Raw genomic sequence first — 26,015 nt, forward strand, 5'->3', positions numbered from 1 at the left:
TAATCTACTGTGATTGGGGACTTTCATGAGGTCACACAGGCAGAGAAAGAGGGAATGGAGATTTCAGTCTATAGTCCATTATGCCATTTCTCATTCAGATATTTTTAAATCAAAGTCAAATAATTGATATTATTTAGTGTGAAGTACATTGAAAATATTAACTGTCATCATATAAGAGGCTTAAGTTTACAGTAGTTGTTTTCTTAAAAGTAATTAAGTTGAGACTACTATTTGAAATACATTCCCAGCTTTAAAAATAGTAACAATGTACTATTTGAAGAAATGAAATCTTCTCTATTTCCTCCACTTTCATCATTTTACAGTTATCTTGGAGTATAATTTTTCTTGCTCATGGTTTATTAGAAATTAGTAAAAATATTTCATCTTTATGGAAAACATTACACCAATAAGTAGATAAATATGCCTTCATTTTCTACAAAATAGATTCTGTCTGTTTCTCAGTAGAAACTGATCTAGGTTTTATGCTTCTTGTTTCTATAAGAATTTTTAGCAAATGTTGTAGAATCTATATCAATTTCTATACACATACCTACATATCTATGTAATGACAATATTTTTAAATTAAGGTAACTTCCAGGGTGATACTTTTGGTTCTATTATTGACATTAATTAGTTGGACCTTCCTTCATTCCACAAAAGGAACTTAAGGTCACTAACATATATTTGCCTAGTAAGGCATGATAATAAAAGATAAAATTAAAGAAAGAGAAAATACAAATAAATCAATATGATGAATTTGGGGTAATTCTTATACCCAAATATGTGTCATAAAGACTTGTACAGTGAATCATAGTGTGCTGCAATTTTAGCTCCACATTTCTTAACAATGGATTTAAATGTCATAGAACTTGCTGAGTTCCTAAGATAAGAAACTAAATAGTAGGTTAAGAGACTTGGTATGGAGGCCTGAAAATAAACAAACCATGGGAATATGTCAAATATCTACTATGTGTTTACAGAGAATACAAAGATGGTTCCTGCCCCTATTTTGGGACAAGATATCACATTCACAGTCAATATTTAGGAATATTAAACATGCCTCTTAATTGTGCCCTCAATCCTGACTAGAATCTCTTTCTGTGTTCTTGTTTCTTATTCTCCCACTCCCCCACAGTGATTTTTAAAAATCTTCCCCGGCTGGGTGCAGTGGCTCACGCCTGTAATCCCAACACTTTGGGAGGTCGGGGCTTGGGGACTGCTTGAGGCCAGGAGGCCAACACCAGCCTGGGCAACATGGCAAAACCCTGTCTCTCGAAAAATACAAAAATTAGCTGGGCATGGTGGTGCTTGCCTATAGTCCTGGTTACTTGGGAGACTGAGGTGGGAAGATCACCTGAGCCTGGGAGGTTAATGCTGCAGTGAGCTCTGATGGTTCCGCCGCACTTCAGCCTGAGCGACAGAGTGGAACCCTGTCTCAAAAACAAAAACAAACACAGAAAACCCCAACTTCTCTACTTCTTTAAATTTCCTAATTCTCTTTACGTACCTCCCACTCCTCCCTCATCTCAGAAAATGACCTACTTCAAAAACAAGTAGAAGCTATCACCCGGGAACTGCGTTTGTTTACTACCATCACGGAGGACTCACCCTGCATATGTACCTCGTTCCCACTTTGGGCAGGCATAGAGGAGCTGCTCCTCCTTATTGCTAAGAACAATTCTTCCACGTGCGCTACAAATTAATTTACTTTCCTTCTTGTATATGCTAAACATTATCCCTTCTCTCTTGTCTACTCAACCATTCTTTTTCATTGCCATCAAACTATTTTTCAGACTTTTTTTTTTTTTCGAGACAGAGTCTCGCTCTGTCGCCCAGGCTGGAGTGCAGTGGTGCAATCTCTGCTGACTGCAAACTCCGACTCTCTGGTTCACGCCGTTCTCCTGCCTCAGCCTCCTGAGTAGCTGAGACTACAGGCGCCCGCCACCACGCCCGGCTAATTTTTTGTAGAGACGGCGTTTCACCATGTTAGCCAGGATGGTCTTGATCTCCTGGCCTCGTGATCCGCCTGCCTTGGCCTCCCAAAGTGCTGGGATTACAGGCGTGAGCTACTGCGCCTGGCCTATTTTTCAGACTTCTTAATCTTAAAAAGAGCCTGCCTTGACCCTGCACCCCTATCCCGAACCAATGCTTTCTCTCTGATCGCCTCAGTTACAGCCAGACTTCCCAAACACAGTCTGTGCCTGCTTCCTCCTTCACCCTACTTCCCAATAACCCCTCAGGCCATTTGACTCTGGAGTCACCAAAACTGCACTGGTAGGATGACCAGTGACCTTGGTTGTGCTACATCCTATGAACATCTTTCAACTTTTTGAGTTGTTGAGTGTATTTGAATAAAACAACTCTCTCCTTATTTTGATGAGTGAGGCAGAGTTAACTTCTTTGGCTCAAAAGCAAAGATCCCCAACTCGGATAGTCCAGCTCTCCAGCCTTGTCTGGCACTGCTGTCTTCTGTGCTCTTCTTGCTGCACTCATACAGCCCTTCTCTCAGTTCCATGAGTTGGCTCTTCTCTTTCCTGCCTCAGGGCCTTGGCACATGCTGTTTTTGTAAATCTAGAAATCCCTTCCTCTCTCTCTTCACTTGAGAATTTTAGTTCTTCAGATTCAGGTTAAATGCCTCTTCTGAGGAACCTTCCTTAAAACCCCAAACTCAATCAGTTTCTCTATTATATATTCTCAAAGGCCAGAGATAAGTTTAATATCCCCACAAATTACTGACCAGGAGTGAAAATGACCCTCTCCCCGGTTCATTGGTAGTGTCTGAATTTTAATTCCAACCACATTGTGATTTTTCCAAAAGACATTTAATGGAATTCTTCAAATAGGATATGTGTGGCTGGTGTGATTGAACAGTAGTTGGAACATCCTCTTAAGTCATAGTGCTTATTTTCTGTGACTCGTAGGCCTTTCAAGGATGTCTGATTACAGCTCTGCTCATTGTGATTATTATGATCATGACACTTGCAGAAACATAATATGAACCAGGTCAGAGGCCCTGAGCCTAGATGAGTCAAGGCAGAGGGAGCCTAGATGCTGTGGTGGAAGGTCCTTCCCTGAGTGATTTGTAGTTGCTGCTCTGATCGTCATGTTTATTGCTCCAGGGAATTTTATTAGCAGGTTATCCACTGCCTTAAAGAATGGTTCTTCCTTTAATACATCCTTCCCTTATTTCTTTTTTTTTTTTTGCTTATCCCCCCAAATTGCAAAAACTCCTTGATCTGGTATATTTGCTGGGTAGTTCTAGGAAGAATACAGAAAAGTGATATACTATACAACACTTCACAATTAATATTTATTCATAATTAAAACCTGAAAGATAAAGGCAGGAGTAGAGTTATAAACTCCATTTTCCACATGGGGAAACTGAGGTCCAATACACAATAACTAGTGAAGACACTTATAGAACCTAGGTGTGCCAACTTTTGGTAGAGTGCTCTTTTCTGCCATGTCATTAATTTCAAAGTGTTTTAAATTCTTCATCTTTGTTTTTCACAAAAGTTCTTATGTCTATTTATATTATTATCAATTTTCAACTCAGTGTAGCAAAATTGAGTGCTGGTTATATAGAAGATTCTGGGAGGTATAAAACAATGATACAAATTCTTCAAGCTTATAATTTGGTGGGAGTGGAGGTGGGGACAAGATTCACTTACTCTATTACTTCTGTCCTCATGCCCAACCTTCATAGAATTCAAATTAGGCTTGATTTTAGATTTTGCTTCTCTTATGTCCCATTCTTTTATTATCATATATCTCACGAATATCTATTAATCTATCTGAGACCAAGTCAGATGACAAAAGAATTTTGAGAAGATGCTGATGACAAATGACTTTGTCTCTCACCTTCAACAAAAGTGTGGGGCAAGTGGCAATTGAGACTTGAAGTGGGTCTTAAACTTGGAAGAATAAAAGGATTTTTTATTAGTATTTTGTACAGTTTGATGACCTATTGAAAAATCTCTGTGTTTTGCTTTTCACAATTACCAACTTATGATGAAAGAACAGAATGAATGTTCACCCTTCGAAGTATAGACTGCTATTGCCTTTCCCAATATCCAAGATGACCATGTAGGATAAAGGCTACAGTTTTCATCTTTCTTTGTACTAGTCTGGCTATGTGACTTGCCAGTGAGCTGTAATGAAAGATTATGGCTGCCCAAGGGAATTTTAAAAAATATCTGTCATGCACCCTTTACCCTTTTTCTTTCTGTTTGTTAGCATATGGCCAATACATGAACAGTCACCTTGCATCATGAGGTGGCATGGTAAGGTTGGTGGAGCATAGGATAGGAGCCTCCATACCAGCATTGGGAGCTATCTCAGGACTTCTTCTAAGGGAGATAAAACAAATGTTTGTCTTTTTAAGGCCATTGTTGTTTTGGAGCTTTGGTTACAAGCAACTGAAGCAAGTCCTACCTGAAATCCCCTACTTCACCACCTAAATCAAGAATGTCCTAAAACCTGGCTTTTATTTGTTCCTTGAAAAAGGCAAGTCAAATATTTTTGTTTCTAGGGTCTGGGTTCTGTCCATCTATAAGAACAGGTGATTATACACCAGTATGAGATATAGCAAAGCCAGTATGAATAACCTTTTCTGCTTGTTTGTTTGAGAGATGGGAAGGGAGAGAATTAAGAAGAAAATGAAAGAAACTCTGGGATATTAGATGATACTTGAGAACTAGGAAAAGAATCAGGGTTTGTAATTTCTGTTAGTGATAGATATCTCATCCCACTGGAAAGCAGTGCTTTTGTGGATGCAAGAATTTCACATGGTAATGGTCATGTGGTGCCTGTATAGACTGGAAACTATATCCTGTCATCTTGGGTGCTTCAGTAGTGTCTCCATGGCTGAACTTGGGATGAAGGGAGAAGAACTGTGGGTGGAGCCATTTCTTTTACTATATACCAAAAGCACCAGTAACCAAAATAGAGCACCAACTTCTCTGTTTCATTTTTCTGAACTCTATAGCTCTAGATTGCTTGTTTGAAAGAAGGAGAGGGGAGGTAATCCAAAAAGGTGGCTTTTATTGTATTTCTCAGAAAACTTTTTCTGTGGGTATTGAGCCAGATTTGATTCAATTTGGAACACAAGAAATTTCATGTTTCTTGCTCCTCATGGAGTAATTCATACCATTAGAGTAGGATGGAATAATCATGATCTCCTTTCACTCAAAGGAGGTATTTCTCTCAAAGCTCATGAGGTATTTCTCAATTCAAGCTGTACATCTTGTTTCAACATAACAAGTGCCAAAGCATTCAGGTTAAATTTGTATAGCAGAAGATTAATTGCTTAACAAATTTAACAAATATTTACTGAACTTACACTTTGGGCCAGGCACTGTTATAGGCCAATGGATTAACCAGAGACCAAAGATGAATCCTTGCCCTCCTTGGCACTTACCTGCTAGTCAGTGGACAGACAATAAACACACGGCATGAATAAATGTATAATAGCATGCTAGGGGATGATTTAGTAGTATCTTCAAGAGACAAAATATACTATTTTTCCTGCCTGCACTAAACTTGGAGACTTGGAGAGAGACAAATTTGTCTGTGTTAGGGAAAATGTACCAAATGAGAAGGGGCAATCCGGTGCGTTTTAAGAGAATGGCTCTTCATAAGCTTACAAAGAGAATTCCTGAAATTTTCCAAAACAGTACCCTGAGGTATTACTGAAAACCTTGCTGAAAGTAGCAGATTTTAAGAGCAGACATCTAATCCCAAACATTTTGCAGCTTATAAACACAGCAGCACATTGAAAAGCGGTAAAGACATTAAAATACAACAGATGAATCAATTACTTGCTTTCCCGAGGCTAAGGACTATAGTGAATTTGGGGTGTTAGTGACAGTCTCCAAGCACAAAGATTCATTTCTGTTGAACTTCAAATTTTTTTCTGTTACAGTAAACTTCCTGAAATGTGTGGGGGTCAAGAACACTTTCATCTGGTTGGTTAAGCATGATGATATTGCCTTGAGTGTAGGTTAGTATCTGTACAGAGAGAGGATTCCTTGGCAGCTCCTGTTGAGATGCATCACTGAATTTGGACTGTTGGTCTCAGGAGGTGGCTCTGAGAGGAGGTCCCTAAGGAGTAGAGAATTAGATGTTATAAGAAAAGGTGGAATCATTAAAAAGTATGGGGATATCGGGCAAGGTTGAAGGGTCCCTGACCATCTTGGAAAACAGAGTGCAGAATAGAAGGTCTACAAAAAGGGAGAGCTGAGAAGCCATTGTTTATTCATCCAGAGCTGAGTAGAGCCAGGCCAGAGGGAGTGTTCAAGGGGTTTGAGAGGCAAATAAGGTTAGAAATGAAGATCTCCTGGCTGGAGTTGGGAGAAGGCGACTGTAGGCAACAGTGATTTGACTAGAAACTGACAGTTGAGGCTGAGGGCTAACAAAGAATATTGAGGAGATTCCGAGGTTTGCAGGCTAACTCTGAACGCTGCCATAAAAGGGCACTTTAATCCATGCCTGAAGGGTGAAAAAAATTAGCTGCTGAAGTGCATGCCATGCTTTGACTGTGGGCATTACTTTTTTTTTTTTCTTCTTGCAACTTTTAAGTTCCAGGGTACATAGGCAGAATGTTCAGGTTTGTTACATAGGTAAACGTGTGCCATGGTGATTTGCTGCACAGGTCAACCCATCACCTAGGTATTAAGCCCAGCATCCATTAGTTATTCTTCCTGATGCTCTCTCACCCCTTGTCCTACCCAACAGACCCGTGTGTGTGTTGTTCCCCTCCCTATATCTATGTGTTCTCATTGTTCAGCTCTCACTTATAAGTGAGAACATGTAGTGTTTGGTTTTCTGTTCCTGGGTTAGTTTGCTGAGGATAATGGATTCTAGTTCCATCCATTTCCCTGCAAAGGATATGATCTTGTTCTTTCTTATGACTGCATAGTATTTCATGGTGTATATGTACCACATTTACTTTATCCAGCCTATCACTGATGGGCATTAGGGTTGATTCCATATCTTGGCTATTGTGAACAGTGCTGCAATGAACATAGGTGTGCTTGTATTTTTATAATAGAATGATTTATATTCCTTTGGGTATATACCCAGTAATGGGATTGCTGGGTCAAATGGCATTTCTGCTTCTAGATCTTTGAGTAATCCCCACACTATCTTGCAGAATGAATGAACTAATTTACATTCCCACCAACAGTGTAAAAGCACTCCTTTTCCTCCACAAGCTCACCAGCATCTGTTGTTTCTTGACATTTTAAATAATAGGCATTCTGACTGGTGTGAGATGGTATCTCATTGTAGTTTTGAATTGCATTTCTCTAATGATCGGTGATGTTGAGTTTTTTTTTCATATGTTTTTTGGCTGCATGAATGTCTTCTTTTGAGAGTGTCTTTTCAAGTCTTTTGCCCATGTTTTAATGGGGTTGTTTTTTTCTTACAAATTTGTGTAAGTTTCTTGTAGACCCTGGATGTTAGACCTTTGTCAGATGGATAGATTACAAAAATTTTCTCCCATTTGTAAGTTGTCTGTCCACTCTAATAATAGTTTCTTTTGCTGTGGAGAAGTTCTTTAGTTTAATTATATCCCATTTGTCAATGTTTGCTTTTATTGCAATTGCTTTTGGTATCTTCATTATGAAATATTAGGCTGTGCCTATGTCTTGAATGGTATTGCCTAGATTTTCTTCTCTGGTTTTTGTAGTTTTGGGTTTTACATTTCAAGTCTTTAATCCATCTTGAGTTAATTACTGTATATGGAGTAATGAAGGAGTCCATTTTCAGTCTTTTGCATATGGCTAGCCAGTTCTCCCAGCAACATTTATTAAATAGGGAGTCCCTCCCTCATTGCTTGTTTTTGTCAGGTTTGTCAAAGACCAGATGATTGTAGGTGTGTGGCCTTATTTCAGAGTTCTCTATTCTGTTGGACTGATCTATGTATCTGTTTTTGTTTGTTTGTTTGTTTGTTTTGTTTTGTTTTGTTTTGTTTTGTTTTTAAACCAGTACTATCCTATTTTGGTTTCTGTAACCTTGTAGTATAGTTTGAAGATGGGTGGTATGATGCCTCTAGCTTTGTTCTTTTTGCTTAGGATTATCTTGGCTATTCAAGCTCTCTTTTGGTTCCATATGAATTTTAAAAGAGTTTTTTCTCATTCTGTGAAGAATGTCAATGGTAGCTTGATGGGAATAACATTGAATCTATAAATAACTTTGGGCAGTATGGCCATTTTCATGATATTGAACATGAAATGCTTTTCCATTTGTTTGTGTCTTCGCTGATTTCCTTGAGCAGTGGTTTGTAGTTCTCCTTGAAGATGTCCTGTATTTCCCTTGTAAGCTGTATTCTCTTGGTAGCAATTGTGCATGGGAGTTCATTCATGATTTGACTCTATGCTTGCCTGTTGTTGGTGTATAGGAATGTTAGCGATTTTCGCACATTGATTTTATATCCTGAGACTTTGCTGAAGTTGCTTATAAGCTTTAAGAAGCTTTTGGGCTGAGATGATGGGGTTTTGGGATATAGGATTATATCATCTGCAAACGATGATAATTTGACTTCCCCTCTTCCTATGTGAATACCCTTTATTTCTTTCTTTTGCCTGATTTTCCTGGCCAGAACTTCCAATACTATGTGGAATAGGAGTGGTGAGAGAGGGCATTCTTGTCTTGTGCCAGTTTTCAAGGGGAACGCTTCCAACTTTGGGCCATTCAGTACAATATTGGCTGTGGGCTTGTCATATATGGCTTTTATTATTTTGAGGTATGTTCCTTCAATACCTAGTTTATTGAGAGTTTTTAACATGAAAGGATGTTGAATTTTATCGAAGGCCTTTTCTGTGTCTATTGAGATAATAATGTGGTTTTTGTCTTTAGTTTTGTTTATGTGATTAATCATGTTCATTGATTTGCGTATGTTGAATCAACATCCCAGGGATGAAGCCAACTTGATCATGAGCTTTTTCATGTGCTACTGGATTTGGTTTGCCAGTATTTTATTGAGGACTTTTGCATTGATGTTCATCAGGGATACTGGAGGGAAGTTTTCTTTAGCTGTTGTATCTCTGCCAGGTTTTGGTATCAGGATGATACTGGCCTCATAAAATGAGTTAGGGAGGAATTCTTCCTTTTCAATTGTTTGGGATAGTTTCAGAAGAAATGGTACCAGCTCCTCTTCGTACCTCTGGTGGAATTCATCTGTAAATCCATCTGGTCCCAGGCTTTTTTTGGTTGGTAGGCTATTTGTTACTGCCTCAATTTCAGAACTTGTTATTGGTCTGTTCTGGGATTCAATTTCTTCCTGGTTCAGTCTTGGTTCAGTCAGGTTGTGTGTGTCCAGGAATTTACCCATTTTTACTAGGTTTTCCAGTTTATGTGCATAGAGATGTTTATAGTATTCTCTGATGGTTGTTTGTATTTCTGTGGGGTCAGTGGTGATACCCCCCTTATACTTTCTGATTTTATCTATTTGATTCTTGTCGCTTTTCTTCTTTATTAGTCTAGTTAGCAGTCTATTTATTTTATTAATTTTTTTTTAAAAAAACGCCTCCTGAATTTGTTGATTTTTAAAAGAGTTTTTGGTGTCTATCTCCTTCAGCTCTGTTCTGATCTTAATTATTTGTTGTCTTCTGCTGGCTTTGGAGTTTGTTGGCTCTTGGTTCTCTAGTTCCTTTAGTTGTGATGTTAGGTTATTTATTTGAGATCTTTCAAGATTTTTAATGTAGTTATTTTAGTGCTATAAATTTCCCTTTAAAACTGCTTTAGCTGCATCCCAGAGATTCTGGTATGTTGTTGTTTTGTTCTCATTTGTTTCAAAGAACTTCTTGACTTCTGCCTTAATTTCATAGTTTACCCAGGAGTCATTCAGGAACAGATTGTTCAATTTATTTATTCATTTATGAGATGGAGTCTTACTCTGTTGCCCAGGCTGGAGTACAGTGGCATGATCTCAGCTCACTGCAACTTCTGCCGCCCTAGTTCAAGCAATTTTCCTGCCTCAGCCTCCTGGGTAGCTGGGATTACAGGTGCCCACCACCATGCCCAGCTACTTTTTGTATTTTTAATAGAGACAGAGTTTTGCCATATTGGCCAGGGTGGTTTTGAACTCCTGACCTCAGATGATCTTCCTATCTCAGCCTCCCAAAGTGCTGGGATTACAGACATGTGCCCCTGCACCCATCCAGGTTGTTCAATTTCTATGTAGTTGTTTTGTTTTGAGTGAGTTTCTTAATCTTGAGTTCTAATTTGATTGCACTGTGGTCTAAGAGACTATTTGTTATGATTTTCAGTTCTTTCGCATTTGCTGAGGAGTGTTTCACTTCTGATTATGTGATCAGTTTTAGAGTAAGTGCCATGTGGTGATTAGAAGAATGTAAATTCTGTTTTTTCTCTACTTGGTCTATTTGGCTATTGACACTCATGATTTCATTGTGAAGTTCTTGTGTTGTTTTTCCATCAGTTCATTTATAGTCCCCTTTTAACTGGCTCTTCTGTGTATCAGCTCCTGTATTGTTTTATCATGATTCTGAGCTTCTTTGCCTTGGGTTAGAACATGCTCCTTTAGCTCAATGAAGTATGTTATTACCCACTTCTGAAGCCTACTTCTGTCAATTTAGTCATCTCATCCTCACCCCAGTTCTTTGCCCTTGCGGGAGAGGTGTTCAATTGTTTGGAGGAGAGGAGACACCCTGGCTTTTTGAGTTTTCAGCATTTTTGCATTGATTCTTTCTCATCTTTGTGGGATTATCTACCTTTTATCTTTGAGGTTGCTGACCTTTGAATGGGGTTTTTATGGGGTCTTTTTTGTCAATGTTGTTGTTGTTGCTGTTTGTTTGTTGTTGTTTTAACAGTCAGACCCTTCTTCTGTAGGGCTGCTGCAGTTTGTTGGGTGTCAACTCCAGACCCTAATCACCTGGGTTTCCACTGCTCCTGGAGGTATCACCAGTGGAGGCTGCAAAACAGCAAAGATGGCAGCCTGCCGCTTCTTCTGGGAGGTACTTTACAGATGGGCACTGAACTGATGCCGGCTCAAATGCTTCTGTAGGAAGTGTCTGGAGACCTCTGTTGGGAGGTCTCACCCAGTCCAGAGGAAAAGGATCAGGGATCTGCTTAAAAAAGCAGCCTGGCTTCCCCTTGCTAGAGTGGGTGCACTGCGTTGGTGGAAACCCCCTTTTGTACAGAGGCCCCCAGACTCTTCAGAGCCAGCAGGTAGGAAAGGCTAAGTTGGCTGAGCCTTAGAGACCACGGCCACTCCTTTCCCCAGGGGGCTGTGTCCCAGGGAGATCAGAGTTCTGTCCGTAAAACCCGGGCTGCAGTTGCTAAAATTCCCACAGGGAGGCCCCACCTGATGAGAAGGGATGGCTTGGGTCCCACTTAAAGCAGTCTCGCCATGATCTGCCACAGCAAATGTACTGTCCTGTGGGGAATTCCTCCCAGTCTGGACCACCTAGACTCCCTAGAGCCAGCAGGCCAGAACAGGCTGACTCCAGCCGCAGAGATGTTGGCCATCCTACCCCTACTGGGAACTCAGTACTCTCAGGCATTCTCCAGCCTGCTGCTGCCGGCTGGCTGGAATTCCAAACCAGTGGGTCATAACTTGTGAGCTGTCATGGAAGTGGGGCCCACTGAATGACATTACTTGGCTCCCTGGCTTCAGCCCCTTTCCGAGAAGAATGAGTGGGTCTCCTACCTCACTGGAATTCCTGGGGCCAGAGTACACAAAAACTCCTGGTCTCCCTGCATGCCTGAGTGGCAGCTGAGAGTCCATACAGCTCTGAGCCCAATCTGGTGGCGTGGGCTCATGAAGGGATCTCCCGATCCACTGATTACAAGGATCTGTGTGAAAAGCAGGGTTTCCTGGGCTGGGTTGCACAATCACTCACCACCTCCCCGGTGGGCTGTCTGACATTGCTGTTCTAAAGAGAGATGCTGACTTCATCATGCATGTGGGTATCTCAGAATATAAATGATTTAATATAACCTGACTGCAAAGAGTAGGCAGTAAAAATATTTCTGGAATTTTGGATTCAATATAATCATTCAGTCAAAGCTGCAGTTCAATGCCTCCCTCATCTTTTGAATATTTTGTGATCTGATTTGAGAAATCGAATGTTTTCTCTTGGCATAGTATATGAAAAGTTCAATTAAAACCTGCGAATATTTTCTTGTCACTTTGTGTGTGTATGTGTGTGTCTGTGGGCATATATATATATATAAAGTGTACTTACATATGTAATATATATACTTATATATATAACATATATTTACAATTATATATAGTTATAATGCATATAGCTATAGCTATTTATAACCATACATTATCTATAACTATACATTTAAATTTATAACTGTAGCTGTATATGTAACTGTACGGTGTTTTATAAATTTAAAACATTTCATGTGCTTTAAAAAAGATTTAAAAGCTAAACTGATAATTTGGAAAGGCCATTATTAAGTGCCAGATGCCTGGTGATTGAACCCAGGATTTTAATTTTTCCCAATTTAGATGAGGTTCTCTGTTCAAGCTCTAGCAGTTTTCCTCTCTCTCACTCTCAGTATTACATGTATATGTAAATATACACACATATATAGACACAGAGATATATATGCACTCACACATACACACATACATGTTCACACACAAACCTTTAAAAACAGTAGAATATTTTAATAATTGAAAACAATAGCCTCGGTATGTTTAAATTTGGTACTTTAGAGCAATCTTCTAATGAAATAATTTGGAACATTTTCTACCATCTTTTATCTGTTACCACTCTTTCTAATTTTAGTATATTTTATACGCAGACATAAATTACCAAATGTGATTTAAAACTCACCCTATTTCTCTTCCTGGGGTGATTTCATGACTCTGGGACTTCAGGCTCTTGGATCAAAGCTTTGGTACATCTCAGCAGCTGTCTTAACTACTCCAGAGAGAGCAGTTTGAATCCTTCTAAGCTCATCAAAGAGAAGGTGTGAATTTGCCTTTTCTCACATCCCTTCTCATAACATCTGCTTCCCATCTCCCATAGGCTCCTGCATATGTGCCGTGGCAGAGGGAGATTCTGTTGAGAAGATAAATGCCTTCTGACTATGTCTTCTTCAACCCTCAAAAATCTTGCCATTATGTTTGAGAGCAGTTGATAAATCATAGAGTGCTGGGAAGAGTGCTGGAGAAGGAGTCAGGTGACCTTCATGACTGTCCAACTCTGCAGTGAGCAAGCTGTGTCACTTTGGGCAAACCATGGGTTCTCTGTTTCTCTGTTTCATCTATAAACTGAAGCAATGAAATATTATGATCTTAAATTATGTCTTTGCAGTTTGATGGTATTAATCAATTCCTGACTTCCTTCTTCCATTGGTCATAAATATGTGTATGTATATATAATATATTCATAGATAATATGTGTGTGTGTGTAGTGATTTTTTCCCAACTCATGGCTGACTTCAGTCTTAATAACTACTTTGATTACACACTTTTCTGCATAAAAATTGAAATTACAAAATTCTTATACATAACCAAACAAAACCCTTTGAGCAAATTTAAACCAAAGATTCAGCTGGATAATTTATTTTATATATTTGCTCCAGAATTTTCTACTGCGGCATCTTTATCAGATGTTTGTTGAAAGGTTGTCATTATGCACTAATGAATGATAGTGTTGAGAACTTGGTCACAGACCTTCACTACAATGTTATAAACTATCTTAGAAATGAAAAATGTAAAGTCTTATGACTAATAATTGAATGATTGTTTTAACAAATGTAAATGTGATTGTGATGGTTAATATTCAGTGTCAACTTGATTTGATTAAGGATGCCAAGTATTTTTCCTGGGTGTGTCTGTGAGGGTGTTGCCAAAGGAGATTCACATTTGAGTCAGTGCACTGGGAAACGCAGACCCACCCTCAATCTGGGCGGGCACCATCTAATCAGCTGCCAGCGTGGCTGGAATAAAAGCAGGCAGGAGAAGATGGAAGAGCAGACTTGCTGAGTCTCCTGGCCTTCATCTTTCTCTCATGCTGAATGCTTCCTGCCCTCGTACATCAGACTCCAAGTTCTTCAGCTTTTAGACTCTTGCACTTAACACCAGTGGTTTAGCCACAGACTGAAGGCTGCGCTGTCGTCTTTTCTACTTTTGAGGTTTTGGGACTTGGACTGATCCACACTGGCTTCCTTCCTCCTCAACTTGCAGACGAGCTGTCATGGGACTTTACTTTGTGATCATGTGAGTCAGTTCTCCTGAATAAACTCTCTTTCATGTATACATATATCCTACTAGTTCTGTCCCTCCAGAGATTTTCCAAAAATTCATGTTAGTTGGACAGAATTAAATCCTAAGAGTTTGCAACTACATTGGAGTTGAAGACATGGCAGTGGGTAAAGTGTCCAGGGAGTGTGGACCAAAGCAACAGGAAAACTTCAGGCACTTTCACATTTAACAGATTGGCAGAGGAAGAGAAGTCATTGAAGGAGACTGAGAAGAAATGAGAGGTATCAATAGAGGATGAAGCAGAGGCTCCTCCTGTCAGAGAAGCAAGGCGGAAGAAACTTTCAAGAGAGGTGTTCGTCAATATTGCAAAATGCTAGAAGGAGGTAAAATGAAATAAGGGTTAAAAGAACTTTTTGCTGAGAAAAAATCCACTCACATTATAGTAATAGGGATTCATTTTAAGGATAGTTTATAGAATTTTATATAAATCTGAGACAAAACCCAAGCACAACTGGACCACAAAAAGACTGGCCACTGGGTCTGAAAGGCCAGTAGGAACCAATGCTATTCACTCTACCCCTTCTCCAGAGGTCATCTCTGAGTTGCTGCCCAGTTACCTGTTCTCAGCTAATACCCTGCTCTGTGGTTTCTTGTATATGGCCATAGTGCTGACCCAGTTCCAATTTTTCATAGACTCCTAGGACCGTTTCCTCATCACCAGATGCCAACTTTCCTTTGATCTTAGTTCAAATTCATGAGAGAAAGAAAACTTAGCCAATATCCTTTTTATGAACCTATACACAAATCATAATTTTCTGGCCTTTCCTATGGATTTGTTGCCTTTAGATTATGTGTCTTCTCATGGCTAATCAGCTGTGCCTGATTTGGGGAGTTTCTTGGGGAGCCTCATGGTAGAAAGTACATCCAAGTCTATGTGATAGAGCCTGTAGGCCATGGCACAGCAGATTCATTCAGAAGGGCTGGGAACGGGCCATTTTAAGAAAGAAGGAGAAGTATGTACAGAGGAACATAGGCCAGCATGTCCAGTACAGGGTCCATTCAGTTTAGCGCCTGAGTGCACATATAATTTTGGGAAGATTGCTGTCGTAGAATGGTGTGGGGTGGCTATGAGATTATGATGGGATGAAGAGTAAATGGGAAGAGTGCAAGTGAATGCAGTACATAAAGACTATATTGTTCAAGCAAGGCAGTAGGACTTGGCCCACTTGTGTTTTATAAGGGAGAGACATAAAGATTGAAGCTATGGATATATATAGGATCAATAATGGACATTTTTAAAAGATTGAAAATATGGGATTACTTTTAACAATTTTTAAAATTAATCCATGTGGGGCATTTTATGGTGAAAACCAGAAAGCCTGCTAGACAAATTCTAAAAAAGCTGTAACACTACTTTAAACAAATTTTTATACTAAATGGAATGAAGGAAAAGTTTAAAGATAAATGTGGAATGAAGGAAAGGTTGAGGATATATATATATATATATATATATATATATATATATATATAAAATCCTCATGTATGTGTGTGTGTGCATGTATATATACATATACACACATATATATACATACACATATATACACACATTATATACATGGAGAGAGAGAAAGAAAGAGAGACAGGATGATGATAGAACAGCATCTCTGAGGATGGAGAACAAGTGGAAGGATACATCTGAGAGATGACAGGGGAGACACAATATTTTGTGATGTAGGAGAAAAGACGTATCAACAAGAATAAGCTATATTATGCAACAATAACAAACACTTCAAAATCTTAGTTTTTTTTTTTTTTTTTAACAGGTTTAACTTTTATTCATGCTACATGTCTACTTTTGCTTTGTTCATTATAGTCACCTAGATGGAGTTGAGATATTGTTGGTTTCCATGACAGAGGGGAAGAAAGTTCTGGAGGAGTCCTCAGTGGCAATGAAATGCTCTGGCCCCAAAGCAACACATGTCATTTCCCCTCACTATTGGTGAGAACTCGTTAACCACTGCCCAAGACCTGGAGGATCAGCTAGTGTGATCTTAACAAGTGCTATAAAGGTGGATCATTAGGGTATTTAGTGAACAACCTAATGATTACAATAAAAAAAGACAATGGTGAGAGTGAATGCAGGTAACTGTGAGTGGCTGCTGAGAAACTGAGGGAGTCTTGTAAAGCAGAAATGAGATGTACATAGACAGAGAGGGATGAGTTGGTGAAGGCTTGAAACAGTTGTTGGGAGAGTGACTAACTAGAGATGCAGAGAAGGATTATAGGTTATTCCTTAGGACTGAACTGAGAATGCAGACTGAATTTATGGTGACACTAATCTATTGAGTCTATGATTTTCTCTGGTGGTATTCAGAAGCCTAGATACGGATGGGAAATGTGGAGATTGATTGATCTAGGATGGGGTTTTGCTGAGCAAGTGCAACAGAAGGATAAAGGTGTGAGGGAGTTAAAAATGTAATAATAAGTGCATGATTGAATGATGAACCATGTGATCTAAGTTCACAGGAAAGTTGATGAAAAGAGAAAAATGTGGTTGGATTATAGAAAATATAGGAGAAGCAGGATTGGTTAAATTTTAAATTATCCTTGCCTCAATGTCTAAGAGTTGTTATAGATAGTTAGGATGCTTTGGGGAGCACTTATGAGAGAGCCTTACATAACTGTAAATCATGAGGGCTTTTATTTACTCACTCAATAAGACATGGAGATAAACCATCTGCAGATAGGTCCAGTGACTCAGAGTTACCGTCAAGGACCCAGGTCCTTTCATTTACTTAACGTCATAACATTGGCGTTCCTTCACAGGCTTGTCACCTCATGATTGCAAAATGGCTGCCATACCTCTACATAGCATATCCACACCACACAGATAGGAAGGGAGGGTAGGAGGTGCAAGCTCTTTATCCTTGCATTCCTGACTGTATCACAGAAAAAAATGCTTTCTTTACATCTGTTTAGCCAGAAGTAGGGCATATATCCACTTGTAGGCTAATCACCAGCCAAGAGCAATGGAATTCCTTTGATTGATTATTATACATTTCCTTACTCGTCCCATGGGACTGGGCACAGGACTGCCTGAACTACAGTGGGGTTCTGTTAGCAAGGAGGATGGGAGAAATGACTATTAGAGAATTAATAGTGACTGCTATAAATGGAACCTCTCTTCTCAATGAATGATATGACCTCATGCTCAGGATGCAAAATAATTATCTTTGTTTATTCAGATAAAAAAAAAGTACAGATCTAGACTTTGAGCCAGGAAAGAAATTTTCACTGATTTTCACTGAGGGGAAGACATAGGGATAGGATGTAAAATTTGAATTCCTTTTATGGAAAGTTGATCTAGTCCCCCAGGGCATGTAATGTTTCTTGAGTAAAGTCTGCTGGTTGAATAAAACTTCTACTGGATGATCAATCTAGATGATTTTTCACTTTTCAAATTGCTTTTAGTTGAAATGGCTACCATACATCTAGTGAAGCCTGTGCCATTGTGGAGTACAAATATGAACATATTGTATTAGTCTGTTCTCACATTGCTATAAAGAACTACCTGAGACTGGGTAATTTGTAAATAAAAGAGACTTACTTTGCTCGTGGTTGAGCAGGCTGTAAAGGAAGTATGGCTGGGGAGGCCTCAGGAAACTTACAATCATGGCAGAAGGCAAAGGGGAAGCAGGCATATTTTACATGGCTAGCGCAGGAGGAAGAAAGAGAAGAGGGAGCTGGTACATACTTTTAAACAACCAGATCTCGTGAGAACTCATTCACTATCATGAGACTAGCAAGGGGGACGTCCGCCCTCTTGATCCAATCAAGCTCTCCCAACAGCCCACTCCTCCAACATTGGGGACTACAATTTGACATGAGATTTGGATAGAGAGACAAATCCAAACTATACCATATACTAAATGTTCATGAGTCTAGATTATTATTTTAAAAATATCACATGTAAGCTTGTTTCCTTGATTCTTTTTTCACAGAAATGTTATATATGATGACATATTCCCCAAATTCAGGTCTTCAGTAAGTTACTTGAATTTATGTTTTTTGTTCTGTCAGATATTGCTTTATAATTTCTGTGATATATATTAATATTGAAAAAAGTTAGTGTTATCTGTTTTAATTCTTTCCAATTTGAATAGGAATCATACAGAATTTACCAAAATTGTTCCATTCAACAGGAATTTATCCTGCCATTTCCGTGGGAAATATAGTTTGTGTTTCCTGGGATGTAAACATGAAAGACCTACAGTGCCTGCTCTCAGGAGCTTACATTATCACTGCTAACTAGATAAGTAGGTAATTAAGTAGGTAACTATTTTAGCACATCTTCCTCCACTACTTGAAACATGTTAGCTATTCAAGACCCAGCATGCTCTTTGGGTGTGCCACCATCTTTTAATTCTCTGTCTCAGTTCTTGGACTAGTTTTGGTTAGTTTATCTTTAAAAACTGATTTTTAAAAAAAACTCTGGGAACTTATATCATCTCAACCACCATAAAATCGTTAGTTTTTTCATGGTTTGTTCTCTTTTCACAGATTCTGGCTGTGAAACTGAATATTGACTTAGAAAATCACACCCTGTAACCTGAGTCTGTAGATTGCTTTTATATGCCCCTGATTGTAAGTACATGAATCCTCAGTCTCCCAAGTCTGAAGAAAACCTGCAGGACTCTGGATCTTTACTCTGCATTATTCAGATGCTTAGAGAGTATTGGTCTCTTGCAAAGAGCTTGAAACCAAAGATTACACCAACAGTGCACTTTATGAAAAGGGAGTTAATTTTAAAAACAGATACTGTATTTGAAAAATGAATTCTAGCCAATTATATTTAAAGCTTCTAAAAGTTAGATGCATGGATACAGGATCTTCTTCTGGGCACCCACAGCACCAGCTACGTTGCTTTTCATTGAATTTTAGTTTGCTCACTTATTATTATTATTATTTTTGAGACAGGGTCTCATTCTGTTGGCCAGGCTGGAGTACAGTAGCACAATCATGGCCCACTGCAGCCTTGACCTCTCAGACTCAAGCAATCCTTCTACTTCAGCCTCCTGAGAAACTGGGACCACAGGCACATGACACCATGCCTGGCTAATTTTCTTTTAGTTTTTGTGAAGAGGGGGTCCCTCTATGTTGCCCAGGCTGGTCTCAAACTCTTGGGCTCAAGTGATCCACCTACCTCAGCCTCCCAAAGTGCTGGGATTACAGGTATGAGTCATTGCACCTGGCCTAGTTACTTACTTCTATTTATTTCATAGCTGGCAATTTCTTAAGAGCAGGTGTTATTTTTTTTTTTTTATTGTGAACTGGACTCTTTAAGCATTACATCTTTTTTCCATGCTTTGTTCGAAGAGCCCCACACACCATGTTTCAGTATTATGATTTGTCTAAAGTTAGCTTTGTGCTCTTTCTGAAATTATTGCAATGTGAACTTTGGCCCAAATTCATACTTCCTCACCCCAACTTCTAGGCTAGTTCTAGGATGACACATTTTTTCTGCTATCATTATCCTCCCTGGATCTTTCATTCAACTGTGACATTACCAGTTGGACAGATTTACTGGTTACCCACCTGGTGTGATTTTATGAACATTAATGAGGTTATTAAATTCTCCGACGGATCATTAGGGTCTGTGATGCCATCACTGAAGATATACTTTGTTGGGTTGAGTGTTGCCTTCTTTTATTATGCTACCTCTATAACTTCCCCAAAGAGTAACACATTTGCCTAAGACAGATCATACTGGTTTCATTGTGCCTGCTGCCACTAGCCATGATCTGTGGTATTGAGCTATCCACAGCTCAGGTGGGTGAGGGTTGTGGGCTGCTGCTGTGCCTGTCTCGCCCTGAGGCCAGGTTGCCATGCATAGTCAGACCATAGGCTGTCAGCATAAACATTAGCTTGTTACAGAGGAAAACTTTTTTTTTTCCAGCCATTTGAAGCATGTTGAGAGTGTTCTTCTTCATGCCACCCTTTTCTTTTTTTCTTCATTTTTTGAGATGAAGTTTTGCTCTTGTTGCCCAGGCTGGAGTGCAATGGCACGATCTTGGCTCACTGCACCCTCCACCTCCCTGGTTCAAGTGATTCTCCTGTCTCAGCCTACCGAGTAGCGGGATTTCAGGCGCCCGCCACCATGCCCGGCTAATTTTTGTATTCTTAGTAGAGACGGGGTTTCACCATGTTGGCCAGGCTGTTCTTGAGCTCCTGACCTCAAGTAAACCACCCGCCTCAGCCTCCCAAAGTGTTGGGATTACAGGCGTGAGCCACTGCGCCAAGCCCATGCCACCCTTTTCTATGCTGCCATAAATGTTTAGCTGACCAGGACCTTCTCACCAACCCTCCCTCCAAGATGAACTACCTTTCTGAGATGGTTCTTAGATTTCTGTCTCAGATTTTTAGCACACTCAGCTATAAATGATATGGTGTGAAAGTAAACACGTGAAAGTTTGCTTTTCCTTGTGTAACAACTGTTTATGGAAAAAGTTGTCAATTGAATTTTTGGAAAAGTAAATCTATTTTAAATGCTCCAAGGGAAATTTTTATTTAAAGGAATGTAGCAGTAGAACTTTAGAAAGTAAAGAACTACCTTTTTGGATATAAAGAACCACACATTTATCTGTTCTGTGAGTTTGGAGTTTAAAGAGTCTCTCTCTCTCTTTTTAATCTTTATGAGTTTGGGATTGTGGCCTCATTAATTATTGGAGATTATTTTCAAATTGTGAGGCAATAGTACACAGCATAAACCTGAATTAATTCTCAAAATCAATCAGTAACTCTATCTTTTTCTGTCACACACATACACACACACATATACACAGACACACACAAACCCTTATGATATAAGTATAAATTACACTGCTATGTGAACTGTGGAAGGAAGAGAAAGATTATTTAATTAGTCCCAAGTACTGGAGGAGACTGAGCAACTTGAGGAATTTTGAAGCGTGAAAGTCATAATTGACAAGATGATTTGCAGATCTTGATAGAAATTTTCTCTGGGGACTCTAGTTATTGCTAGTAGCTAGTTTGAAGTTTTTTATTATGAAATGTCAATTTCATTTCCAAACCATAATGATTTATGATTCTCTTAGCACAGTTAGTACCATCACTTTTTGCTTGGTAACCTGTGTTTCATCTACACATGGGAATTTATCAGGAAGTCATAGCCAATTTTTTCTAACCGGTCTTTCTGCCAGAGTGCAGTGATATTTCTATTAAAAACAAACAAAAAATGGGCAAGCTCATTTATTCTCCATATATTATGAAGTTCCCTTTTTTGTGATATTGATTTTGTTGTCTTTAATGACCTAATTGCTCAGATTGTTAAAGGAACTGGGACAAGGAGGATGGTTTTTATATTACAGGTCCTTAGACATCCTGCTGCATTTTCCTGGTCTCAGACAGCCATGGTTCTTGGTGGGAAGATCTCAATAGATGATTATTGCCCATCTAAATGAAATTAGTACTATGTTGTGGCTGGGCACAACTTCCCCCAGTGTGGAATTTGATTTGTCTCCTTTTAGATCTGCAGATCCCAGTGAGAAAGACATTGGAAAATGAAGATAAAACCTAAACAAAGGGTATCAGCTGTATGTCTCCTGCAAATAACACAACTGCTGCAGAGTGAGAAGGATTCCCTCTGAGGTTGCATTACATCATCTTAGTTACCTGGCTTTGAATTTTTCATAGGGGCATAAAACCTAGAAACAAATGTCCTGGATTTCATTTGTGGCAACCCAAAGATTCTAGTAGAGATGTGAGCAACCAAAAGTTCTCATGAGGATACTACCCTTTGTGCATTTTGCTAAGCATAAGTGATCAATTATATTAATCATGTGCTGGTGGCCACAGAGAGAGACCATAGGCTTCCTGAAATTCTCATTGTTCTTAAGTAACCACAGGGAAAGGGGATTATGTTATTTTTAACAGGATATTAGTGGGATCCCAATATATCAAAAATTATAAACCAGTGGGAAAAGAATGGGTTAGTTTGCAAACAGTATTAGGGAGACAAGTTAAAGTTAGTCTCCCTCCCAGCCTTATATATAAAAAAAGTCATGTGAACAGCCTTGTAAATATATTTTAATCTATTTGTTTTCTGAAGTCATATAGGAGTAGCACATATTATACTCACTTCAATGTCATTTCTGCATTTTCCCTGCTCTCCCTATGAGAATAATTTGTCACAATTCCACATTTATAAAATTATAGTATTGAAGGTTACAGTAGAAGGAGGGAGAAGGAGATAAAGGAGAGAAAGCACAAAAGGAGAGAAAAGAAAAGGAGGGAGAAATGACAGGAAGGAAAATGAGGAGACATTCCCTATGCTAACATGACTTTAGAAAAGCAGATTAGAGGATAAAAGAACAGGAGAGATGGAGGGTGGTGGGACAGATGATGTGGGACTGGATACTTTCAGTCCTTGGCAAGGTGTGGTCCCATGGCTGGAAGCCATATTCCTCATAAACCTAGAACCTCTGTTTCTAGGATATCAAGACACTCAGTTCTATTCTTTGTTCCTAGTATCCTGCATGTGTGCCTTCCTCTCTTGGCATTCTTGGTTGATATCCCTTTCTTAATACTTTAGGCCTTGGGCCTCTTCTATGTTAAGGCCCAAGTCTCCCCTTGCCAGTCCCCTTGCCAGCCTCCCAAGGTAGCAAATCTTTCCTCTGTACAGACTCCAGACCTTGTTCAACCTGGTTTGCAGCTGGTCTTTGCAGAGAAGCTGATCTTCCTGCTTCTCTTATCATATATTGGCTATTTGTCTCAAATTGCAGTCTTTTGGCTGGTTCAGTTTACATGTTGTTCTGGTCTCAGCCTTTTGGGGGGCTTTCTGTGATGCCTTACAGATTTCTGGGACCTCCCTGACCTCCATGACCTCCTTGTTAACAAGAGAGCTTTGGCTTTCTGTGTCCACAAACCAAGCCTTTGGTTCTTTCTCTTCAGCTTGCTTTGGATTTCCATCTCACTTCTTTCCCTTGCAGCCCAAACTACTATTACAATCAGCCTCATGGAGGAGAAAACTACCTGGCTTTATCCCTGAGAGCTTGATTTTCCCTCTAGTTATGTCATCCCATGACCCTGGTTGGGTGTCACCCTGAGAGGTGGTGGTAACAGTGGATAAGCAGATGGCAATTAGGGAATTCTCAGCCTTCTCAGTGACTAGTGCCCGTCAGGGAAGACTTAACTATGCAAGAGATGGAAGTAGCTAGTGAAGAGAAAGGTGTGTGTGTTTGACTGGCTGATATATAATTCACTGTTAATTACCATTGCTTATTCAATCTGCAGAGTTTATACGATGCCACAGATTGTTCTAGCTCATTAAAAATTTTAGACTTTGGCTACGGTATCTGGTATGAGCTAACTGCTTGAAAAGGTCATGATTGTGTAATGCAGTGGCATAGACACACTTCCTCTAAGGTAACTGCCGAGACAGTAGGTAGAACTTCAAGACCAATTCCAGTGCCAGTCTGAAAACATGCACCTTTTTTTTTTTCATGCCTTTGCCAGCTGGACAATCCTACACTTTAAACTACTTTCCATCTTGGCAAATACTTTCATCCTCATTCTTCAATAGACAAAAGCTGCCTGCCTAGTATTTTCAGAGTGGCTGAGAGGAGCTAAGATCCAGGGGCATTCCATCTGATTAGAGTTGCCGAACAATTATTCTTGAATATTACCAGCTGAGTGTGCAAAAATCTAGCCAGCCAAGTAAGGGCAGCTGAAGCTCTTTCTACAGAATTGTATAACTGGCCCACATAAAGAATCACCCAGTGGTTCTTCCTGCTTCTTTCTGGCCCTCTCCATGCATTTTGTTTTTGCTTCCTCTATCCATCTGCCCTCTGACACTTTCTAAGATACTGTGTTTTCTCATGAATATCCTCTCTCATGGTAGTCTTTTTGATTTCTTAAGCATGGCTTATTGTGAAACTTCAAGACTGTGGGTCTTTAGTTATGACTCTGCTTTCATCCTGGGCCAACACTTTTCTTTTGAAAGGATCGTCTTGAATAAATACATTAAAATTACTGATGGGATTCTCTACACTGACCTGACATGGTGAAGAGAGAGGACTGCTCCTTCCAGAAGCCAAGATTGGCTTCCTGTGCAAAAGATTGCTTTGGATGTTGACAGTGGCTGAAGTTCCCACCTTTATTTAGTTTCAAAAACTGGGCTGGGCAGCTTAGGTGGACAAGTGGTGTTGGGTAAATCTTGTAAAAGGCAGGAAACTGTAGACCAGGATGCGATCAAGGAACAGAAATTTAGGATGTAATTTATGGCTCATATTTTTTGTGGGAGGAAAAATATGACAATATAGACTGGAAAATTAAAAGCTGTTATACTTGGAAAAGCTATCTAAGTAGGCAGTTGATAAGAATACACCAAATGTTTTGTACATTTGAAAATAAAATATGAATTATAGCCACCCTCAGAGTTTGAGGTTTTAGAGATTACTTGTGGGGTTCGAATTCTGAAAATGTGCCAGTTGATGTGCTCCTTCCTCTAGTCTTGTTAAAGATTTGGTTTGCTAATAACTCTGCTTTCTAAGTCATCAGCTACCAGACATGTGAAAAGATAGAATTTTAAAGAATATAGGCACATATTCAATGGCCAAAGCTACTAAGTACCATATTCTGACATTAGTTGGCATTATTGTTGGGTGGTACAAACAAATTTTAAAAAGGGGAGTTAAAATAGGTTAAAAACTAGAGAATGTTGTCTCATGTTTGGTTTGTATGGATGGATTATAAATTCACATTACAAAACTGAAAGAAATACAGAGCTGTAAAAATGTGGGAATTATGAGGTTAAAACTGAGCCATGAGTTATGCTAAATTTGAAGTCCAGGCTATGTGGATAGTAAATAGGACAAAGGAAACATTCAGGAACCCAGACATGCCCCTGAATGACGATGACATTGCCTCTTAAAATGCACATGAACTGATGGTAAAAATATCACTATTTTTTTACCCTGAAGTTCTGTTATTAGTTTCCCATCATAAAGTATACAAATAGTATTGGCTCCTAAAACACATTTACTAAGACAATTTGCAGCTATAAAGTATGCTTATATATAGTTACCATGTTAAATTTATGTTTATATTGTTTTTATATTTCAGGGATATATTTCAATTATCTATCACACTTCTGATTCACTTACGTTGCTCAAATGTAAAGTGTGACTCCATAATTATAAATTTCAGGTTGAGTATCCCTTATCCAAAATGCTTGGAAACCGAAGTGTTTCAGATTTTGGATTTTTTTTTTTCAGATTTGGGAATATTGGCATATACATATACATAATGAGATATCTTTGGAATTGACCCAAGTCTAAACAAAAATTTTATTTATGCTTCATATATACCCTGTTCACATAGCCTGAAGGTAATTTTATACAGTATTTTTAACAATTTTGTGTGTGAAGCTGAAACAAAGTCTGTGTACATTGAAAAGGTGTCACTATTTCAGCCACCCATGCGGTTGTTTGGCATCACTGTCACTCCAGACTGAATTTATATTATATGCTACTGATAAATAATTGTTTTCTTACACTTATTCACACATAAGTACTTAACAGTAAAAAATGTGATGTAACATTCATGCAATGAAAAAAATGATGTGTTCAGGGTAACTAAATAGAACAGTATAATCACCAGAATACCCATATCAACTGTTTTTTTTTTTGTTTGTTTGTTTTTTGAGACGGAGTCTCTCTCTGTTGCCCAGGCTGGAGTGCAGTGGCACAATCTCGGCTCACTGCAACCTCCGCCTCCCTAGTTCAAGTGATTTCTGGCTAAT

General features: G+C 39.1%; 1 long non-coding RNA gene and 1 other non-coding gene across 2 annotated transcripts in view; one reads left to right on the forward strand and one right to left on the reverse strand.

Annotated features, from left to right (window-relative positions):
- Nucleotides 1-26,015, forward strand: part of LOC119627739 (uncharacterized) — a 104,137-nt gene that overhangs the window by 19,429 nt on the left and 58,693 nt on the right. The window lies entirely within an intron of this gene.
- Nucleotides 15,544-15,607, reverse strand: LOC119618483 (U7 small nuclear RNA). Its single transcript, XR_005234781.1, has one exon. It is a non-coding gene; the product is annotated as a U7 small nuclear RNA (small nuclear RNA).

The sequence above is a fragment of the Chlorocebus sabaeus genome, chromosome 23 (assembly GCF_047675955.1).
Source record: "Chlorocebus sabaeus isolate Y175 chromosome 23, mChlSab1.0.hap1, whole genome shotgun sequence".
Classification (NCBI taxonomy): Eukaryota; Metazoa; Chordata; class Mammalia; order Primates; family Cercopithecidae; genus Chlorocebus; species Chlorocebus sabaeus.